The sequence below is a fragment of the Hippopotamus amphibius genome, unplaced genomic scaffold, assembly GCF_030028045.1.
Source record: "Hippopotamus amphibius kiboko isolate mHipAmp2 unplaced genomic scaffold, mHipAmp2.hap2 H_1, whole genome shotgun sequence".
NCBI lineage: Eukaryota > Metazoa > Chordata > Mammalia > Artiodactyla > Hippopotamidae > Hippopotamus > Hippopotamus amphibius.
The window spans coordinates 2,289,557-2,310,163 of NW_026648280.1; the positions used below are offsets into that span (position 1 = coordinate 2,289,557).

A 20,607-nucleotide genomic window follows, 5' to 3' on the forward strand; every position below is an offset into this window, starting at 1 on the left:
TCCTGATCTGATAGTGCTGGTCTCAGCAGTTGAAGCCAAGTGTCAGAAACAAAGAGCTGCATTCAGGAGAGGAGGCCTGATATGGCCCCTTCCAACATGGCTGTAAAGAGTCCTTTATTTGATGTCTTTTTCAATATACATAATCTGGTTGCAGGTCATGGGGCATTCGATCTTCATCCAAAGACAGATTACTGTGTGTTGGATTGCCCCCTGCAGGCCTGCAAGCCCTGTACTTTCCCAGCCTCAAGACTGAAGAAAGAGCCCAGAGTCAGTGACAGAGACATCAAGGGATGGGGGATACTGGATAGGAGATCTTACAAGTCTGAAGCAAAAGGTCCTGGAGTGACACCCCACTGTGACAGCAGGCAGGACATGCAGAAAACTTCTCTACTTGGGGGAGAAGGAGGCTACCATTTATAGGAGGAATTGACATCAGGTTGGCTCAACATTTACCTGGGAAACCAACAGCTGAGGCAGTGGGCAAGCACATAGACAGTTACTGAGTAAGCCCTATAATTAAGAGGACTGGAGGAGCTTGCCTGGTGGTCCAGTGGTTAAGACTCCTGGCTCCCAATGCAGGGGGCCTGGGCTCAATCCCTGATCAGAGAACTAGGTCCCATGTGCCACAACTAAAACCTGGAGCAACCAGATAAATAAATATATATTTTTAAAAAAAGAGGATTGGATAGCCATGTGAGTGAAGCAGGGACTGGTCAATCAGGGGATGTACAGAGAACAAGAGAATAGCCATCTCAAATGGCTTGTCTGTGATAAGCTTCAGAAACAAACTTAGGGAGTTCCCTGGTGGCACAGTGGTTAAGAATCTGCCTGCCTATGCCGGGGACACGGGTTTGATCCCTGGTCCTGGAAGATCCCACATGCCTTGGAGCAACTAAGCCCGTGCATCACAACTACTGAGCCTGAGCTCTAGAGCACACGAGCCACAACTATTGAGCCCATGTGCCACAACTACTGAAGGCTGCACACCTAGAGCCTGTGCTCCGCAACAAGAGAAGCCACTGCAACGAGAAGCCTGCGCACTGCAACAGAGTTACCCCCACTCGCCACAACTAGAGAAAGCCCACATGAAGCAACAAAGACCCAACACAGCCAATAGAAATTAAATTAATTAAAATAATAATTAAAAAAGGAAACCAACTTAGAGTGTGCTTTTAACAATTCAATTAAACTTTACAACAATGTAACATAGTAATGAGGAGTGATCCAGGAAGTGAGTCTTAGACAACTAAACAACACTAGAATTCAGTAAATACCAACAAAGATATATTGCTGAAATGTACTTTTTTCTCTCTAAAATTATCATCATTTCCACCAAATATAGCCAAATTACAACTAACTTATTTGCAAAATAAGCCTGATTTCAATAAGTGTATAATATAGGCTCTTTATTTTTTTTTGAGGGGGTTACCAAATTACTTTATTTGAAAGAATGGTACTAAGAAAAGAACTTAGGTAGATGTTTCGGTACAACTTATAAAAAAAGGTAAGGGTAACCCAAACATGCATGCACTGCCTTGGTGACCAGGGATGTCACCCCCGTGGCTCCGGGAAGCCAGCCTAAGGCTTAGCTCTCTGTATCACCATTTCCCAGGGTGTGCTTGTCAAAGAAAGCCTCTGCCATGCCAGATTCAAAGGGGCCCCATCTTGCGCAAGTTGGGTATGTGGTAACCCAATTCTCTAATGGATTTCACCTGCTCATTCAGGTAATGCGTCTCCATAAACTCACACAAATGGGAGTCACTTTTTAAAATAAGTTCTTTTATATATGTAAATATATATATATTATATATAAATAAATAATGTAATTTAAATATTTTAAATATATATCATATAATTTAAATTATATAATTAAAAATACATACAATTTTTAAAAATATACAAAATGTTTACATATATAATTTTTTAAAATATATATGTGTATATATATATTTTTAAATTTTTTGGCTGAACTATGCAGCATGTGGGAATCTTAGTTCCCTGACCAGGGATCAAACCCGTACCCCCTGCATTGGAAAGGTGGAGTCTTAACCACTGGACCGCCAGGGAAGTCCCAAATGGGGATCATTTTTGTCTGTACCCAGTTTGTGTAGCCCCAGTAGTGACTGATTCACACTTTTTCCCAACTGCAGGGCATATTCCATTGCACTCAGGCCATTCTCCTTGTCACCATGGTCTGGTTTCTGGATATCCTGAAGGAAGATGCGGCCACTTCATTGGTTCTGAAGCTCCATCAGTTTCTCAGTGTGTTCCCTCTCCTCATGAGATTGGTGAAGAAAGTATTTGGCAAAGTTCTTCAAGGCCACATCATCGAGGCCAAAATAGTATGACATGGATAGGTAGAGGTAGGAGGCGTACAGCTCCAGGTTGATCTGGCAGTTGATGGTGGCCTCTGTGTCCTGGAAATAGTTCACCGCAAGGGGGACGAGTTCATCTCGGCTGGAGGCTGAGGAGAGGCGATGGTGGTGGGGACCTTGGGACTGTTGGGAGATGTCCTGAGGTGGTGGCAAGGGGTGGCTCTAAGGGCCGGCCTGGGTGGGGAACCAGAGCCCCATCAGTCCAAGCACTGTTGAAGCAGGAAACCACAGCTACTTTCCAGGAAGACTGTTCTATAGGCTCTTTTAAATTTGGCCTTGCTGAAACTTTTCATAAGGAATCTCAGACTGAACTTTTAAGAGGCCTCCCAAGGCAAGGAAAGCCACACCAAGGGAGTGCTATCAGATTTTGCCTGCAATATCTACACAATTGGGTGAATTCCTCTCTTTTCAAGGTGCCAAAGTATCATGCGATTCCTGAACCTCCCAGGAGGTGGGGATATTTACCCGTGAACACTGTAAGCAGAGTTCCAGGTTGTTTTTCCGAGGGGATTCGTGTTCCATAAAGTCCACCTTAGTTCTTGAAAGCTGAGCATATTTGATTCTATGCGTATTCTCAAATATGATGCTTCACTCAAAGCTGTGATAATATGACCAATGTTTCCAATGATGTCCTGTTATAAGGAGAAGAGATTCTTACTGAGGTTATGCCAATCACCACATTGCCATAAAAATAAGAATACTTGGGACTTCCCTGGTGGCACTGTGGTGAAGAATCCACCTGCCAATGCAGGGGACATGGGTTCAATCCCTGGTCTAGGAAGATCCCACATGCCACGGAGCAACTAAGCCCGTCTGTCACAACTAGGGATCCTGTGCTCTAGAGCCCACAAACCACAACTACTAAAGCCTGTGCACCCTAGGGCCCTTGTGCCACAACTACTGAGCCTCATGCTGCAATTCCTGAAGCCCACATGCCTAGAGCCTGTGCTCCACAACAAGAGAAGCCACCACAATGAGAAGCCTGCGCATGGCAACAAAGAGTAGCCCCCGCTTACCACAACTAGAGAAAGCCCACATGCAGTAACAAAGACCCAATGCAGCCAAAAAATAAAATAAATAAATAAATCTTAAAAAAAATAAGAATACTCACTAAGAGTTTCCAAATTATGGAGGGATCAGGTAGAGAGAAAAGATGTTTCACTTCTACTTACAGAGGTATGATTTACCAAGTTGTAATAAGTCATAATTAGCTTAAAGGTTAATATTTCCTTATATCTGGAAAACAGATTAAAAGTCAGTAATACTTCAGACAAAACCATAAAATTATAACTGTATTCATCAGTTCACTGGGCCCTATGTAACTAATCCTTGATCTTTTGTTAACAGTGTGATAAAACCTTCAGGGTTTCCACTAGAATTCTTTAATTTCTTACCCAGTTCAGTGGTATGCTCTGAAAGTTATCAGAAAACTGGGTACAGATGTACACAGAATTAAGACCATGTGAAGACAGGGAGAGACCACTATCTACAAGGCAAGGAGAAAGACCTCAGAAGGAACCAGCGCTGAACCAAGTCCAGATTTCTTGACTCCATATTTGTGGGAAAAAAGAATTTCTGTTGTCGAAGCCACCCAGCCTATGGTAATTTGTCATGGCAATTCTAGCAAATGAATACAGCCTCCAAGGATCATATCTGGACTTTATGGTCCCAATTTGTGGTCTGGATGCCAGGATTTTTTTTGTGGGCTGAGAAGTCACCCTGAAGAGGGAGCAGGTGCAGCAACCTCCAGTTGGAAACAACGTGAGCATCTTGCTTGTTCAGTCAATACCACGTGATTCTGGGCTGCAGAGTGGAATCTCCAGATCCTGCAAAGGAGCCACGTGCCGTGAAGTACAGAATTCACTGGTGACACTACAGGGGCAGGGAAAGCATACTTGGTAATCCAGAAGGCTGGATTAATAGGGAGTGGAGGAGGCTTCAGCTGTCTGAATGGAGTGTGCCTCTTCTAAAATTGTGTCCCCAGGTGTTTCAGTGGCTGTGGCTGTGCAGGATCACTGTGCACAGAAATTCTTCAACCTTCAGACCCAGGTAGAGCTGGGGTCCCCAACCCCGGGTCCAAGGATGCTCCCCATTGCTGACATTACCGCCTGAACCATACCTGCCCCCCCACCCCATCAGTGGAAAAATTCTCTTCCACAAAACCAATCCCTGGTGCCAAAAAGAGTGGGGACCACTGATGTAGAGTGTGAGACAGAGGCCATTTTCAGCTATAATAATCTAAAGGTTTTTGTATTTCCACACCCTCTCTGGGCTTTCATCACAAGGCTGTTGCTGTGCAGGCAGGAAAACAAGGATAAAGAAGGGAGATCTCATTGTCCAGGGATATGGACTCTGTGACCCAGCCCAGCCTGTTGACACAAGTGAAACAGGCTTCCAGTAATGGACACAATATTGCCCTGGCTAGGAGGAGAGGCTGTAGAGTCAATACAGAGTTACCAAAGCTTATTTTCTTTTTCTTTTTCTTCTTTCTTTCTTTCTTTCTTTCTTTCTTTCTTTCTTTCTTTCTTTCTTTCTTTCTTTCTTTCTTTCTTTCTTTCTTTCTTTCTTTTTCTTTCTTTCTTTCTTCCTCTTTTTTAAAGAGCTGTGCACAAATATTATACTCCAGTTTTTAAAAATTATTTATTTGTTTATTTGGTTGCACCAGGTCTTAGTTGTGGCTGGCAGCCTCCTTAGTTGTGGCATGTGAACTCTTAGTTGTGACATGCATGTGGGATCTAGTGCCCTGACCAGGAATTGAACCCAGGCCCCCTGCATTGGGAGCACAGAGTCTTATCCACTGTGCCACCAGGGAAGTCACACCAAAGTTAATTTTCTTTCTTTTTTATCCCCAAGGCTTATTTTCTGAAAAGAATGGGGGATTTAGGTTTTTATTTTGAACTGTTTTTAAAGGATTATTAAGGTATAATGGACATGTATTAACGTATACATGTTTACAATTTGATGTTTTACCATATATATGAACCTGTAAAACTATGATCATAATCCCTGTCACTTGCACATTTACCTCATGTACTTTTATAATCTCTCTCCCTGTCCTTTCTGGCCCTCCCAGCAAGTATCGATTTACTTTATTTACAACAGATTTGTTTGCATTTTCTAAACTTTTACATGACTGTAATCAAAAAGTATTTACTCTTTTTTCCCCTAAGTTCATGATGACGCCATCTTGTTTTGAGAGTCATCAGTGATGCTTATACAAGTAGTTCATTCTTTTTATTGCTGAGAACTGTTTTGCTCTCTGGATATATGCCACTATTTACCCATTCATCAGTTTTGGAACATTTGGGTTATTTCCAGCTTTTGGCTATTGAAAATACAGCTGCTCTGAACATTTTCATTATAATTCTTTCATGTAGATAGATGTTTCATTTCTCTTCTGCAAAAACTCAAAGCTCAATAAGTCACAGGGTAGGTGAATATTAAAACGTTTAAGAAACTGACAGTTTGGGACTTCCCTGTGGCAAAGTGGTTAAGAATCTGCCTGCAAATGCAGGGGACACAGGTTCGATCCCTGGGCCGGGAAGATCCCACATGCCATGGAGCAACTAAGCCCATGTGCCACAAATACTGAACCACCGTGCATCTAGAGTCCCTGCTCCATAACAAGAGAAACCACCACGAGAAGCCCCCTCATCACAATGAAGAGTAGTCCCCCAGCCCCTGCTCACCATAACTAGAGAGAAAGCCCGAGTGCAGCAACGCAGACCCAGCACAGCCAAAAAAATAAATTTAAAACAATTTTTTAAATTAAATTTTAAAAAAAGAAACTGCCCGTCTGATCTAAAATGATGGTTCCCTTTGCGTTCCCACCCTCAGTGAATGAGTGTTGCAGTTCCTCTACTTCCCTGCCAATACTTGATATGGTCAGGTTTTAATGTCAGCCCTTTTAATAAGTGTGTAGTGCTATCTCAGTGTGGTTTTAATTGCATTTCCCAACTCACTCCGTTTAAGAGTATATTCAGGACTTCTCTGGCAGTGCAGCAGTTAAGAATCCACCTGCCAATGCAGGGGACACAGGTTTGATCCCTGGGCCAGGAAGATCCCACATGCCACAGAGTAACTAAGTCTGTGCACCACAACTACTGACCCTGAGCTCTAGAGCCCATGAGCCACAACTATTGAGCCTGTATGCCACAACTACTGAAGCCCACGTGCCTAGAGCCCATGCTCTGCAGCAGGAGATGCCACCACAATGAGAAGCCCATGCACCACAACGAAGAGTAGCCCCCACTCACAACTAGAGAAAGCCCGCGTGCAGCAATGAAGACCCAACACAGCCCAATAAATAATTTTTTTAAAAGATAACAAGTGGAGTGAGTTGACATTTTGCTGTATGGGATAATCGTTTTTATTTTTATTATTTTTTATTTTATTTTATTTTTAAATTATTATTTTTTGGGGGGTACACCAAGTTCAGTCATCTGTTTTTATACACATATCCCCATATTCCCTCCCTCCCTTGACTTCCCCCCCCACCCTCCCCGTCCCAGTCCTCTAAGGCATCTTCCATCCTCGAGTTGAACTCCCTTTGTTATACAACAACTTCCCACTGGCTATCTATTTTACAGTTGGTAGTATATATATGTCTGTGCTACTCTCTCGCTTCGTCTCAGCTTCCCCTTCACCCCCCGCCCCCTCCCAAACGTCAAGTTCTCCAGTCCATTCTCTGCAACTGCGTCCTTGTTCTTGTCACTGAGTTCATCAGTACCATTTTTAGATTCCATATATGTGAGTTAGCATACAATATTTGTCTTTCTCTTTCTGACTTACTTCACTCTGTATGACAGACTGTAGGTCTATCCACCTCATGACATACAGCTCCATCTCATCCCTTTTTATAGCTGAGTAATATTCCATTGTATATATATGCCACATCTTCTGTATCCATTCATTTGTTGATGGGCATTTAGGTTGCTTCCATGTCCTGGCTATTGTAAAGAGTGCTGCAATAAACATTATGGTACAAGTTTCTTTTGGGATTATGGTTTTCTTTGGGTATATGCCCAGGAGTGGGATTACTGGATCATATGGTAGTTCTATGTGTAGTTTTTTAAGGAACCTCCAAATTGTTTTCCATAGTGGCTGTACCAACTTACAGTCCCACCAACAGTGCAGGAGAGTTCCCTTTTCTCCACACCCTCTCCAACATTTGTGGTTTCCAGATTTTGTGATGATGGCCATTCTGACTGGTGTGAGGTGATACCTCATTGTGGCTTTGACTTGCATGTCTCTGATGATGAGTGATGTTGAGCATCTTTTCATGTGTTTGTTGGCCATCTGTATGTCTTCTTTGGAGAAGTGTCTATTTAGGTCTTCCGCCCATTTGTGGATTGGGTTATTTGCTTTTTTGGTATTAAGCTGCATGAGCTGCTTGTATATTTTGGAGGTTAATCCTTTGTCTGTTGTTTCATAGGCAACTATTTTTTCCCATTCTGAGGGTTGCCTTTTAGTCTTGTTTATGGTTTCTTTCACTGTGCAAAAGCTTTTAAGTTTCATGAGGTCCCATTTGTTTATTCTTGATTTTATTTCCATGATTCTAGGAGGTGGGTCCAAAAGGATCTTGCTTTGATGTATGTCAAAGAGTGTTCTGCCTATGTTTTCCTCTAGGAGTTTTATAGTGTCTGGCCTTACATGTAGGTCTTTAATCCATTTGGAGTTTCTTTTTGTGTATGGTGTTAGGAAGTGTTCTAATTTCATTCTTTTACATGTAGCTGTCCAATTCTCCCAGCACCACTTATTGAAGAGGCTGTCTTTTTTCCATTGTATATTCTTGCCTCCTTTGTCAAAGATAAGGTGCCCATATGTGTTTGGGCTTACTTCTGAGTTCTCTGTTCTATTCCATTGATCTTCCTTTCTATTTTTGTGCCAGTACCATACTGTCTTGATCACTATGGCCTTGTAGTATAGCTTGAAGTCAGGAAGCCTGATTCCACCAACTCCATTTTTCCTTCTCAAGATTGCTTTGGCTATTCGGGGTCTTTTGCATTTCCATACAAATCGTAAGATTTCTTGCTCTAGTTCTGTGAAAAATGCCATTGGTAATTTTGATAATCGTTTTTAAATACTGGGAAGATGTTTCCTCATTTTTCACCTTCAACCTTTTAGTGTCATGCAAAATGTCATAGCTACAGACATTGTAGATGTTTAAGTTTAATCTGCGTTATTCACCAACACTGTTTGAAGTCCAGGTATTCAGTAATGCTAAAAACCTAGCCATGAATCTTGCAGTGTTTGCCAATTTCCAAGGTATAAATTCTCCTGCCATAGAAGTGGGATGTGCCCAGAGTAGGAACTGGAAAATTTTCCTTGGGGTCCCCTGGGTGTTTGGTAGAAAACTAAACCTAGCATGTGCAGGAGGCTTTACAAGGCCAGGTAGACAACAGTTTTCAGGGCCGCCAGCTGGTTGGAGGTTCCAGAAGCCTCAAAGGCTGGAGATAGAATCCTGACAAGCTGGAGGGGAGGGACCTCCCTGAACATGTGGGGAGGATCAGTAGAAACTCTGAGCTGCCTTACCTTAGCAGTGATCTGGTGCTGGAGCAGATATGCAGTGTCCCCAAAGGGACAGTGAGAGGAGGGTAGGGAGGGACTGGGTGGCTGGAAAGCTCCCCTGCACATCCACATTCACTGCATTCATCAGGTTCCGTGTAAGGGGTTCTCACCCTCTGAACTGCTTTCTTCAAAGTTCTTTTCATCTGTCCCTTTCTGTAATTATTGACTGATGGTCTCTAATGAGTATTTACCCTCCATGGAGTTCACGACCCCTTGAGGCTGCTTTTCCAGACCCCCAATCACTGGGCAGGGTCACTGTGGGCCTCCCTCTCCCTAGTGAGGCTTCTCAGGAGGACAAGCGCCCAGAAACACCAGGTGGAAGGGCCTCCAGGCGCCACAGGGGAATAAGGTTCCTTAGGGAACTTGGTGGGGCCTTTTCCTCTGAGGCCCACGTGCTCCAAGCCACTGGGCCACATCTGATCCGAGGTCACGTCTCAGATGGGACAGGAGGAAGGGGCACACCACGTGGGGCACAGGGTCAGGGTGAGACTGCAGCAGGGCAGGAGGACAGGGGTGGGGCAGGGACCCTGGAGATACACAGAGGTGTCAATGCCCTGCCAAGGCGATTTGGGTAGGACCCTCCGGGCTGAGTTCTCGCTTCTCTCTCTGGGGCGAGGTTTCTACCATTTGTCCCTAAGGCAATGCCCTGCCCAGAGTTCCGGTCGCTTTTGTCCGGGGAGGCCCTTGAGGGATGCAGCACAGTCTTGCAACCGTCGGGCTCCTCTACCCACATCCAGCTCCCTGCCATCCTCCACTTGCTCTGCGGGGACGCGGGAAAAGCCCAGGTCTCGCCACTTGGGCGCCTCCTGGCAGCGACCTGTAGAAGTTAGGGCCAAATTTCTTAGCAACTGGGTAATCCAAGATACATGGTTAATGGAGAAAATTAGAGGGGAGATTGTGTGACTTTCTTGTACTAAGAAAAATAACATGTATAGGGACATATTTGAACACAAAGACACAAATACAGCAATTCGTCCATGTGCAAAAGCAATTCCAAAAGATAGCTTACTGCAAACATTATTTTTCTGTATCAGGTGTAATGATTAGGGGCTTTTCACTTCCTGTGGTTAAAAAGGGGGTAGTAATCCATTAATAAACAATAGAAATTCGACATCCTACATGTAAGGCGAGTGTGGAGAAAGAGAGAGCGAGCCAGACAATCAGATAATGAGGAAAGTTTATTAAAGGGAAACGAGAAAGAGACTGACCCTTGAGAAAAGCCAGTGCCCTCCCTTTGGGCTAGTTTCTTGTATAGGGAGAAAGTTTACATTATCAATAGCCGGCAGCTGTGCTTGTTGTGGGTTGATTTATCTTTGGCCTTGGAGAGAGTCAGAGAAGTGCTGGTGGTCACGTAGCCTTGGAGCAGCAGGCACCAGTGGTCCCAACGGAATGCTTTCTGAGCAATGCAATCAATCACCCTGAGCTGTCTCTAACTTGTTAGAGTTATTTTTAACAATGAGTCTCCATCTAGGCCGTAATGTTCCAGCCTTTTCAATTTAGGATAAGGGCCAAAGGTCAATCTTCAGTAACTGCTTCCTGCTGGACAGGGACGTTGTATGGGGTGAGATAAGAAAAGGCTGGAATGTGGGTTGAGCGGATCTGTGTGGACTTGAAGCTTTTTATAATTTGAATGAGTTAAAAACAGCTCATGAATGTTCTGATTGGTAAAGGCTCATAAAGCATCCTGGAGAAATTTGGAAAAAAGATGTATTAGACATGGGCCAAAGTTAGGATGAAAAGAAATAAGAGGAGAGGGCCTAAAAAGGGTAGGACCCATGGCATCCAATTCCAGTTGTTTAACTAGTTTTCCCATGTATTACTGAGGCTTTGGCATATCCTTGAAGCCCTGTCTGTTAGATTTTTTTGCCACTTCCTGTATGATGCCCGATTTATTGGCATAGAAGCAGCAGGCCTCAACCAGAAATATGCAAAGGCCACCTTTTTTCTGCTGTGAGGAGGTCTAAACCCCTTCAGTTTGGGAGAACTATGGCAGCCAGGGAATCTAGCTGACCCTGGAGAGTAACAAGGCCAGTTGCCATTTCTCTTAGGCTCTCGGTGAAGTCCTTGGACAGGGTCTGGTAGTATGTTATAGACCTTGTAAGGCCTGCCGTCCCTGTCCCAATCCCAGCTGCTATTCCCAAGCTTATCAATAGAGGAATGAACTGAATTGCCCGTTTTGATCAGTTGTGAATTAGTGGGATAGGGAGGGTCTGATTGCTGGGGACAATAGAGATATGTGGGACTAGGTATACCAGAGTGCATGTTCCTGTCCAGTTAGTGGGAAGGCATAAGTAGGTGGTGGTTCCACATAAGAAAAATATTCCAAGAGTGAGAAGGCAAGAGCTTAAATAGATAGAGAACAGGAGTCTTTCTGGGAACTTGCTTGCATTTTCCCAAACCGATAAAGAGCCTGCCAATGTGGCCCCTATAAGAGGAGTATTAACACCATATGCAGAAGGGAGTCTTCCTGTGAGAGCAAAAGTATGTCCCACCATTCCCGAGACATGGTAAATGGACCATCTAATAGGGAAGATGAGGTGTGTAGTGTAATTACAAAGATAAGGTGATATAATTCCCAAATGGGGGTAAGAGTTGTTTAGTGACTTGCTTCTAGAAAAACAAAAAGGTGCCTGTTGTAGATGAACATCATGAATGGTGGGTCCTCTGACAGCTGGTTTATTATAGGTGGAAGTAAAGTTTGCAAGAAAAGAAATCAACATTGGGTCAGGGTTTTGGATCTGATTAGTCGCATATAAGTAGCGTATGTAAGATAAAAAGAGAGGTTCTCCTCTATATGTATGATAGAGAGAGGTGTTTATGCGAGTCCATTGTTTTGTTGAAATAGGAAGTGCCAACCTTCTGGGCGTGGAAAGGGGTAAACAGATCCAACAGTCATTGGCCAAAGTTGGGTTTGAGGTATTGAGCAAATGAAGGGTTAAATTTAGAGTTTTGAATAAATAAGTAAGGTTTGGGGCAGGGGAAGAGTATCAGTGTGGTGTTTGGAAAGAAAAGGGGCAATAAGTAAAATCATGATGTGATATAAAATGGCCTGCCTCATGTTTTGGAGGAGAAAACGATAAAGATAAGAATCCAGGTGTAAAAACAGATTTGAGTTGGTGTAAAACTTGTCAAATCTCCTTGGAGCCAAAGATCAGTTATAAAGTCGAGGAGTGAAGAGAGATCAGTAATGATAGAGCTTTCTGGGAAGGCGAGAGCATGCGATACTGTGGAGAAAAGTGGGTAAAGAGTTCATCTAAGTTACTCACAGCGAGAGGAGCAGCCAAAGGACAAGAACTATAAAGAGGTAGGTAAAGCAGAGGAGAAGCTTTTGAATAATAGTCCAGCAAGGGGGAGACGCAACATAAAGTCCTATTGTAAATAGGGTGAGCAGAGGGACCAGTCTGGTTAGTAGCCAGTACATTTGTCCCCCCCGCCCCCCGCTTCTTTTTTCCTTATCGTTATCAGTACAGGAGGGCTATTTTGTCCTTTTCAGGAATTCGATCCAGCCAAAGTCTGGTGGGTCCCAGAAGGATACTAGAGTAGCGAGGAGTATCCGAATGGGGGATGTCTCGCAGCAGAGATAGACAGTCCTCCAGGACCCGCTTTAACCTGGAAATATGAAACCAAGAGGAATGACTTGCCAGTTTAGTGGCTGTTGGCGTGGTTAGGAGGACCTCGAATGGACTAGTCCATCTAGACTGGAGAACCTTGTGATGTAAGGTTTTAAGTAGAACTCGGTCTCCGGGTATGAGAGCTAAGTCAGTTGGGCTTTTTTGCTGAGGCTTTGGGAGAGTGCGATCTGCATGTTTTCTCATGAGATGTCTAACGAGGTTAAGGGAGGGAAGGTAGTCACCCAAGAAGGGGCTTGTAGTGGGGAACAGACCTAAAAGAAAAGGATGTCCATACATAAGTTCAAAAGGACTGAGGAAAGATGGGGCCCGTGGAGTAGCCCTAAAACGAGCCAAAGCCATGGGGAGAAGTTCGGTCCGTGGTTTCTGTAATTCTAGGGAGAGCTTGGTTAGATGTGTTTTGAGAATGGAATTTGCCTTTTCTATTTTCCCTGAAGATTGGGGTCTATACGGAATATGCAGCTTCCAGGTTATGCCAAGGGACTGGGCAACCTGTTGAGTGATTTGAGAAATGAAAGCTGGGCCATTATCAGATTGGAGAGAGAGAGGAGGGCCAAAGCGAGGAATGGTTTCTCGTATGAGAAATTGTGTTACTTCTGAGATGGTTTCTGATTTTGCAGAAGAGGCCTCTATCCAACCTGAGAAAGTGTCTACTAGAGTGAGCATGAGTTTTATTTTTTGTGTCAGGGGCATGTGGGTAAAATCAATTTGCCAGTCTTCCCCTGGGATACGACCTCGAGCTTGATGTGTTGGGAAAGAGGGGATAGGTTTTTTTAGGGCTCCCTGGGGTGAGACTGAAGAGCAAATAAAACAGGAGTGAGTAACCCATTGTAGGAGTGTAAGAAGGTTTGGATAGGTGATAAGAGGTTTTAGGAGATGATAAAGAGGTTTTGTGCCTATGTGTAGGTTGTGATGAATGTCTGTAAGAATTTGTGTGGTCTGAGATTGGGGAAGGACATAGCGGCCCTGTTTCTGTAACCAGTCTTCCTGTGGTTGTGCTCCTTCTTGTAATAATCATATTTTTTCTTCAGGAGATAAATAGGCTTTGTATTGGGAATCCTATAAGTTGTTGAGTAGGTGTCTGGAGTGAGGCTTGTTTTGCTTCTCTCTCTGCAGCATTGTTACCCCATGAAATGAGGTCTGAGGCCACTTGATGACCTCGGCAGTGTACGATGCCCACCTTGGCTGGCGTTTTAGCCACTTTTAGGAGTTGAAGTATAAATGGGGCATTCATTATGGGAGAGCCTTTTGTAAAAAGGAGCCCTCGTTCCTTCCATATGGCAGTGTGTGAGTGTATAGTATGAAAAGCATAGCTAGAATCAGTATATATGTTTGCTCTCTTATTCGATGCCAGAATAAGTGCCCTTGTCAGTGCTATTAACTCTGCCTTTTGAGAAGAGGTTCCTGCAGGGAGAGGTTGAGATTCAGTAACTTTGGTGTCAGAGACAATTGCATATCCTGCTAATTTTTTTCCTTCTGGTGTTGTGGAGGAGCTGCCATCAATATACTAGGTGAAGTCTGGGTTATTTGGGGAGTTGAAGAAATGTGGAAGAAATGGAGTATCAGGTCCTCGAGGGCTTTTTTACAGGTATGGGTGGGAAGTTCAGAAGAATTAGGAATAAGGGTAGCAGGATTGAGAGCAGGACAGTGTTCAAAGGTGAATTCTGGCGATTCGAGGAGGGTGATATGAACTAACTGAATTCGTGAGGGAGATAGAAGGGCCATGGTTTTATGAGAGAGCAAGTGCTTAAGATCATGTGGCGAATGAATGACAGTGGGTGCTCCAAAAGTAAGTTTTTTTACTTTCTTGAGCGAGGAGTGTTGCTGCTGCCAGAATGCATAGACAGCCTGGCCACCCTTGAATTGTGGTATCTAATTGTTTTGATAGGTAAGCTACAGGGGTGAAAGAGGGACACTGCATTTGTCCCAAAGCCCCTACAGCCATCATGTCTCTCGGTGGAGTAGAGTATGAAGGGGTGAGAAAGGTCAGTGAGTGCTAGAGCCGGATCCAAGAGAATGGCCTGTTTAAGGGTATTAAAGGCTGAACAGATATTTGATTTTGGGTCTAGGGGTTCTGAAAGATCTCCTCGAGCTTCTTGATATAAATGTTGTGCCAGCAAGGCAAAATTAGGAATCCAGAGGTGAAGATATCCCGCTAGTCCCAAAAAGGATAAGATTTCTGTTTTTGAAGTGCAGAGTGGTAGGGAAGATATGAGGGATTTTCTGTTGGTCATAATGTGCCTCTCGGTTGGTGTTAGAAGGATCCCAAGATATGCGACTTTAGGAGAGAAAGCTGAACCTTGGCGGGGGAGACTTGATAGTTTCGATCAGCTAAAAAATTGAGAAGTTGTATAGTGTGCTGTTGAGAGTGTGTGATCGAGGGACTGCAAAGGAGATCGTCTACATATTGGAGGACAGTACTTGGGATAAGGTTAAGAGAGGCTAGGTCTGACGCTAAAGCTTGGCCAAAGAAATGGGGGCTATCGCGAAAACCTGGTGGGAGGACTGTCCACGTCCGTTGCTGAGAGCGATGAGTGGATTGGTCCAGGTAAAGGCAAAGAGGTCTTGAGAATCTGGATGTCAAGGGATAGTAAGGAAGGCATCCTTGAGGTCCAGAACGGTGAAATGAGTGGTGGAAGAAGGGATGAGGGATAGAAGAGTATAGGGATTAGGGACTACTGGGTGTATGGGAAGAATGGCCGCATTGATAAGTCTCAGGTCCTGGACCAGGTGCTAAGAGCCATTGGGCTTTTTGACGGGTAAAATAGGGGTGTTATAGAGGGAGTGGGCTGGGCGCAAGAAACCCTGTCGTAGGAGTCTTGTGATAATAGATTTTAATCCCTGCTGATGATTTTGGGTGATAGGATATTGGGGTTGATTGGGGAACTTAGAGGAGTCCTTGAGATGGATACGAATAGGAGCATGGTGAAAAGTGACCCACAGGCTGTCTGTGTTCCAAACTGTGGGGTTTACGGAGGGTAGTGGGGGTGGAGAAAAGGAAGTAGGGTTGAGAAGTAGTAGCCAGGCTAGATCAGTGGGTGGACTTGGTATAGTGATAGAGGCTTTAAATTTGGAGAGGAGATCGCTCCCAAGAATAGGGATAGGACATTTTTGGAGTATGAGAAAAGAATGAGAAAATGGGTTGTCTTGGAGTGTGCAAGGCAGAGGTTCACTGATTCGTGGCATAGATACTAAACTGTCAGCTCCCACAACAGAGACCTGAGAGATTTGTGTTTTTCCAGAATAGGCAGGCATAGCAGAGTAAGTGGCCTCCGTGTCGATGAGAAAAGAGATCGGCTTACCTGCCACGTTGAGTTACCCTGGGCTCCGTAGAGGTGATGAGAGTTGGGGCCGGGAACCCTGAGCACCTTCAGTCTTCAGCGGCAAGTCTGAGGAGGCTGGGCAGAGCTGGGTCAGAAGAGGAGGACCACGAGATGTCCAGGTCCCTGGAGGGGGAATTGGACAGTCAACCTTCCTATGTCCCTTTATGTTGCAGCTGGGACACGGACCTGGAGGGTGCCATGGGTTGGGGCATGAGCGGGCCCAGTGGCCTTCTCTGCCACATTTAAAGCAGGGCCCAGGTGGTTTTCTTTCCTTGTTTGTTAATGGACGTTTAGAGCCCTGTCGGGCAGTGGCTGAAAGATGGTATTTGGCCTGATCTCTTTGGGCCTTCTCTAGTTTTGCCTGTTCTTCCCAGTTATTGAAAATCTTAAAAGCCAAATTTAAAGCGTCTCGTTGAGGGGTTTGAGGGCCTTCTTCTGCCTTTTTTAACTTTCTTCAGATACCAGGGGATGATTGGGAAATAAAATGGATGTTAAGGACAATAGTGCCCTCCGTTGAAGTGGGATCTAATTTTGTATACTTTTGTAAGGCTTCTGTCAATCTGGCTAGAAACTGTGCCTGGTTTTTGTCGAACCCCTGCGTTATTTCTCAGAGTTTATCAAAGTTGATGGCTTTGTGTCCAGTCTTCTGAAGGCCTGCAATAAGGCAAGCAACCATATGATTATGAGCTGCCTGCCCGGGCCTCCCTGTCTGATAATCCCAGTTGGGATCATCTCCGGGGACAGCCATTGCCCCTACGGGCTTAGTGTCATCAGTTTGATGTATCTCATCAGCATGTGCCTGAGAGGATTGCCATACTCGTTCATTTTCCTCTGGGAGGAGGGTAGAGGAAAGTATGATGTACATACATTGCCAGGCCAAGTCCTAAGACTGGGTGAGATATTTGAATTCTTTTAAATAATTATCAGGATCTAAAGAGAAGGAACCAAGTCGCTTCTCGATTTGGGACAGATCAGAGAGGGAAAACGGGACATGAACTCGAACAATGCCTTCTGCCCCAGCTACCTCTCGTAAAGGGAGGAGTGGATCAGAGGAAGGAGCAGGGTGCTGTTGTGAAATTTCCTGCTTTGAAGTGGCTCAGGATCGAGTATATGGAGGGGATTTGGGGAGGTCAGGATAGAGCCCTGGAGCCTTTGGGACAGAGGATGGAACTGAGGTTCCAGGGCTTGTTTCTGACTTGGGAGGGGAATCAAGACTGTGAGGGAACATAAGGTGGAGGTTGCAGGACTGGAATGGGATCTGGGGCAACTGCGGTGGGGATGGGATCAGGAGTGGCTGCAATGGGATTAGGAGCGATAGGCGGTGGGCTATGATCAGAAGGGTCGAAGGAAGAAGAGGAAGAGAAGTCTGAACAGGGATCAGGAGACGTTGTGTTAGGAGGAGGTGGCCCAGAGTGGGCTAAGAGTATTTGGGAAGTAGAGCAAGAGTTACAGAAAGGTTGAGAGTGAAGGGCGAAGAAAGTCTGAACATAAGGGATCTCTGACCACCTGCCGTTGTGATGGCAGAAGTTGTCTAGGTCCCTTAGAGTATTGTAGTTGAGTTACATTTTCCAGCCATTGGGACCCATTATCAAGTTTGTATTGTGGCCAGATGGTGTTGCAGTAATAAACAAGTCTTTTTGGTCTAATTTCCCCTTGGAGACCCAAAACCTTTAAGTTTTGGAAGAGGCATCCAAGACGAGTGGACTTAGAAGGCCGGGATTGAGCATTTCCCATTGCAGGGTATACAAGGGCGAGGAAGGGTGAGGAGAAAGTCTGAGAGAAAAGGCATCCCCGTTCTCAGGGCCTTCTCAGAGAGTAGAAGTAGTCTGCCTTGAAATCGGCGTCCCCTATTTCAAAGCCAGATCGAGCAGGCACAAGGCTGAGGACCCGAAGGCCATGGGGGGATCCTCTCCGCCTAGCACTAGGACTTGAGGATAAGGCGAAAGGGTGAGTTAAATCTGAAAAGACGGGATTTCACTCACCTTGCAACCCGTGAACGGAGAATGAGCCAATGTGTGGATGTTGGTCCAGCAAAGCAAGTGGAGAGTCCCGGAGGGCACTCTTTTTCTCAGGGAGAGAGGTTTGGGAGGGGGAGTCCACCAGGAGATGGACCTGGAAGCTCAGCTCACCAAGTCGCAGCGGGATTTCCCCTCCTGTGTTTTGGCACCAGCATGTAAGGAGCATGTGGAGAAAGAGAGGGCGAGCCAGGTAATCAGATAATGAGGAAAGTTTATTAAAGGGAAACGAGAAAGAGACTGACCCTTGAGAAGAGCCAGTGCCCTCCCTTTGGGCTGGTTTCTTATATAGGGAGAAAGTTTACATTATCAATAGCCAGTAGCTGTGCTTGTGGTCGGTTGATTTGTCTTTGGCCTTGGAGAGAGTTGGAGACATGCCGGTGGTCATGTAGCCTTGGGGCAGCAGGCACCAGTGGTCCCCAGGGATGCTTTCTGAGCAATGCAATCAATCACCCTGAGCTGTCTCTAACTTGTTAGAGTTATTTTTAACAATGAGTCTCCATCTAGGCCCTAACACTACACTTTTTTTTTTTTGGCCACAGGGCAGCCAGGATCCTAGTTCACCGACCAGGGATCAAACCTGTGCCCCCTGAAGTGGCAGCATGGAGTCTTAACCACTGGACAGCCAGGGAAGTCCCTACACTTTAATTTTTTAAATTAAGGTAACAAACATGCACGGATAAACTTTTGCAACCACAGTTCTAAAATTCTGCAGCTGTAGAGGAGGTTCATGTTACTGCCAAGAATCTCAGGCACCCTGTCTGCAGGAACCACAGTGTGAGGATGGAATGTCTTATTACATGTGTTAATAAACAAAATTCAACTGAGTACATTTGGAGATCTAATTGGTTTTATTAGGCGATCATGACTATGGAAGCATTCCATGTAGCAAGTAGAAGGGCACTCTGATAGGTTGTACAAAATAGAAGGTTTTCATAGGAAGAAGTGTGAGGCAAGGAAGGTATTACCAAAAGAAAAGAAAGGATTATTTTAAAGCCAGAACATTTTGGGGGTGGGGTGGAGAAGGAAGGGAATGGCAAAGGTTTTATCAGGTAGATTACTCTTCTTCCTGTGGGGGGATGGAGAAGGCCTAAGTGACAGATTACCTCATAGCTGCTAATCAGAAAATTCCTGACTGGTTGATTAAGTTTCTTTAGAAGCTTGAAACTGAACATGAGTCATGGTTTGCTGCTATGAGGAGTAAATGACTCCATTTGAGGCCTGTTATTTCTTGTTTAACACAGGCATCTATATCACCTGCAGGCTTCTTAAAACTCTGATACTTGGGCCTTGCTCCCAAGGTGTCTGTCAATAGGTCTGCATTCTGGACTGAGAATTAGCATTTCTAACAGGTCCCTAGGTGATGCTGATGGACAGGATCGGTGCAGAGACAAAACTGTAAGAAGTCCTCTAAGGAAGGCCAGGCCCACCTCCTTCTCAGCCCCAGTCCACGGGGCTGTAGATCTGCAGACTCTAAGAGAGCAGCAGAGTTAAGTTTTCTAATGGACACCGCCTGCTTGCAGAGAACCAAGCAGGCTAATGGATAAAAGGACTGGACCTCCACTGCCGCGGACTCTTGTGGGAGCCCCACACACTGAAGCCATGTAGCCACTTGCTTCTTTTCCTTGGAACTGTAATTAAACAAGGAAGCCATTGGACTGAGCTGGCTCCAATGCTTTAACACCATTGTAAGCAAAGGGAAACCTGAACCAGAGTAAATTCTTGTAAATGCCCCCAAGGAAAGAAATAGAAACTTAAGAACAACAGATCATTGGGGCTTCCCTGGTGGCACAGTGGTTAAGAATCTGCCTGCCAAATGCAGGGGACACAGGGTCAACCCCTGGTCTGGGAAGATCCCACATGCCTCAGAGCAACTAAGCCCATGTGCCACAACTACAGAGCCTGCGCTCTAGAGCTTGTGAGCCACGACTACTGAGCCCATGTGCTGCAATTACCGAAGGCCTCGAGCCTAGAGCCCATGCTCCACAACAAAAGAAGCCACCACAATGAGAAGCCCGCATACCACAATGAAGAGCCGCCCCTGCTCACTGCAACTAGAGAAAGCCCATGCACAGCAACGATGACCCAACACAGCCAATAAATAAATAAATTTATTTTAATTTTTTTAATAAATGATTTAAAAAAAAACCTATCTCAAATAGACCACTAAGCTTTCCCAAATAAGGCTATGCCTTAAGCTACAGCCAGTGAAATAATTTCCTTGCTTCGCTTCCCTTCCTGCTCTACAAAAGCCTTTTCCCTAGTTCGGTTTGGGGCTGACCAGTTTGAATTGATGTCTGCTTAAATGATCTCTTCAAAATTTTAATGTACCTCGCTTATCTTTTAACAGACCAACAGCCACATAGGACCTCACAGGGCTCATCCTTGCTCAATGGTGTCCTTATTAAGGAGGTCTTCCTTACTGCTCTGTGTAATATTACATCCCATCCCCTCTGCTCAGCAAAATCACCTTCTCTCCTTGTTTCTATTGCACCTGCCATATTCTAACATACTATAATTTAGTATTTCTTATTTCATGTTTCTTGTGTTTTCCTTAAACATAATAGAAGCTGCACAAAGCAGAGCTCTTTGTTTCTCTTGTGCCTTAATTTCTCCCACTCACCTAGAAAAAGTTCCTGAAAATCCAGTGTGTGCTCAATGATCATTTGTTAGAGCAGTAAATAAACATGACCCC

At 44.8% G+C, this 20,607-nt stretch overlaps 1 protein-coding gene and 1 pseudogene across 1 annotated transcript in view; one reads left to right on the forward strand and one right to left on the reverse strand.

The window, feature by feature from the left end:
• The window catches only part of LOC130842943 (zinc finger protein 671-like), a 15,997-nt gene extending 13,747 nt beyond the window's left edge, over nt 1-2,250 (forward strand). Inside the window, exon 5 of the transcript XR_009050647.1 lies at nt 2,151-2,250. The gene's annotated coding sequence lies outside the window, so the exon portion shown is untranslated. The remainder of the gene's footprint in view (nt 1-2,150) is intronic.
• On the reverse strand, nt 1,586-19,023 carry LOC130843051 (ferritin heavy chain-like; annotated as a pseudogene).
• Nucleotides 19,024-20,607: the final 1,584 nt, after the last annotated feature.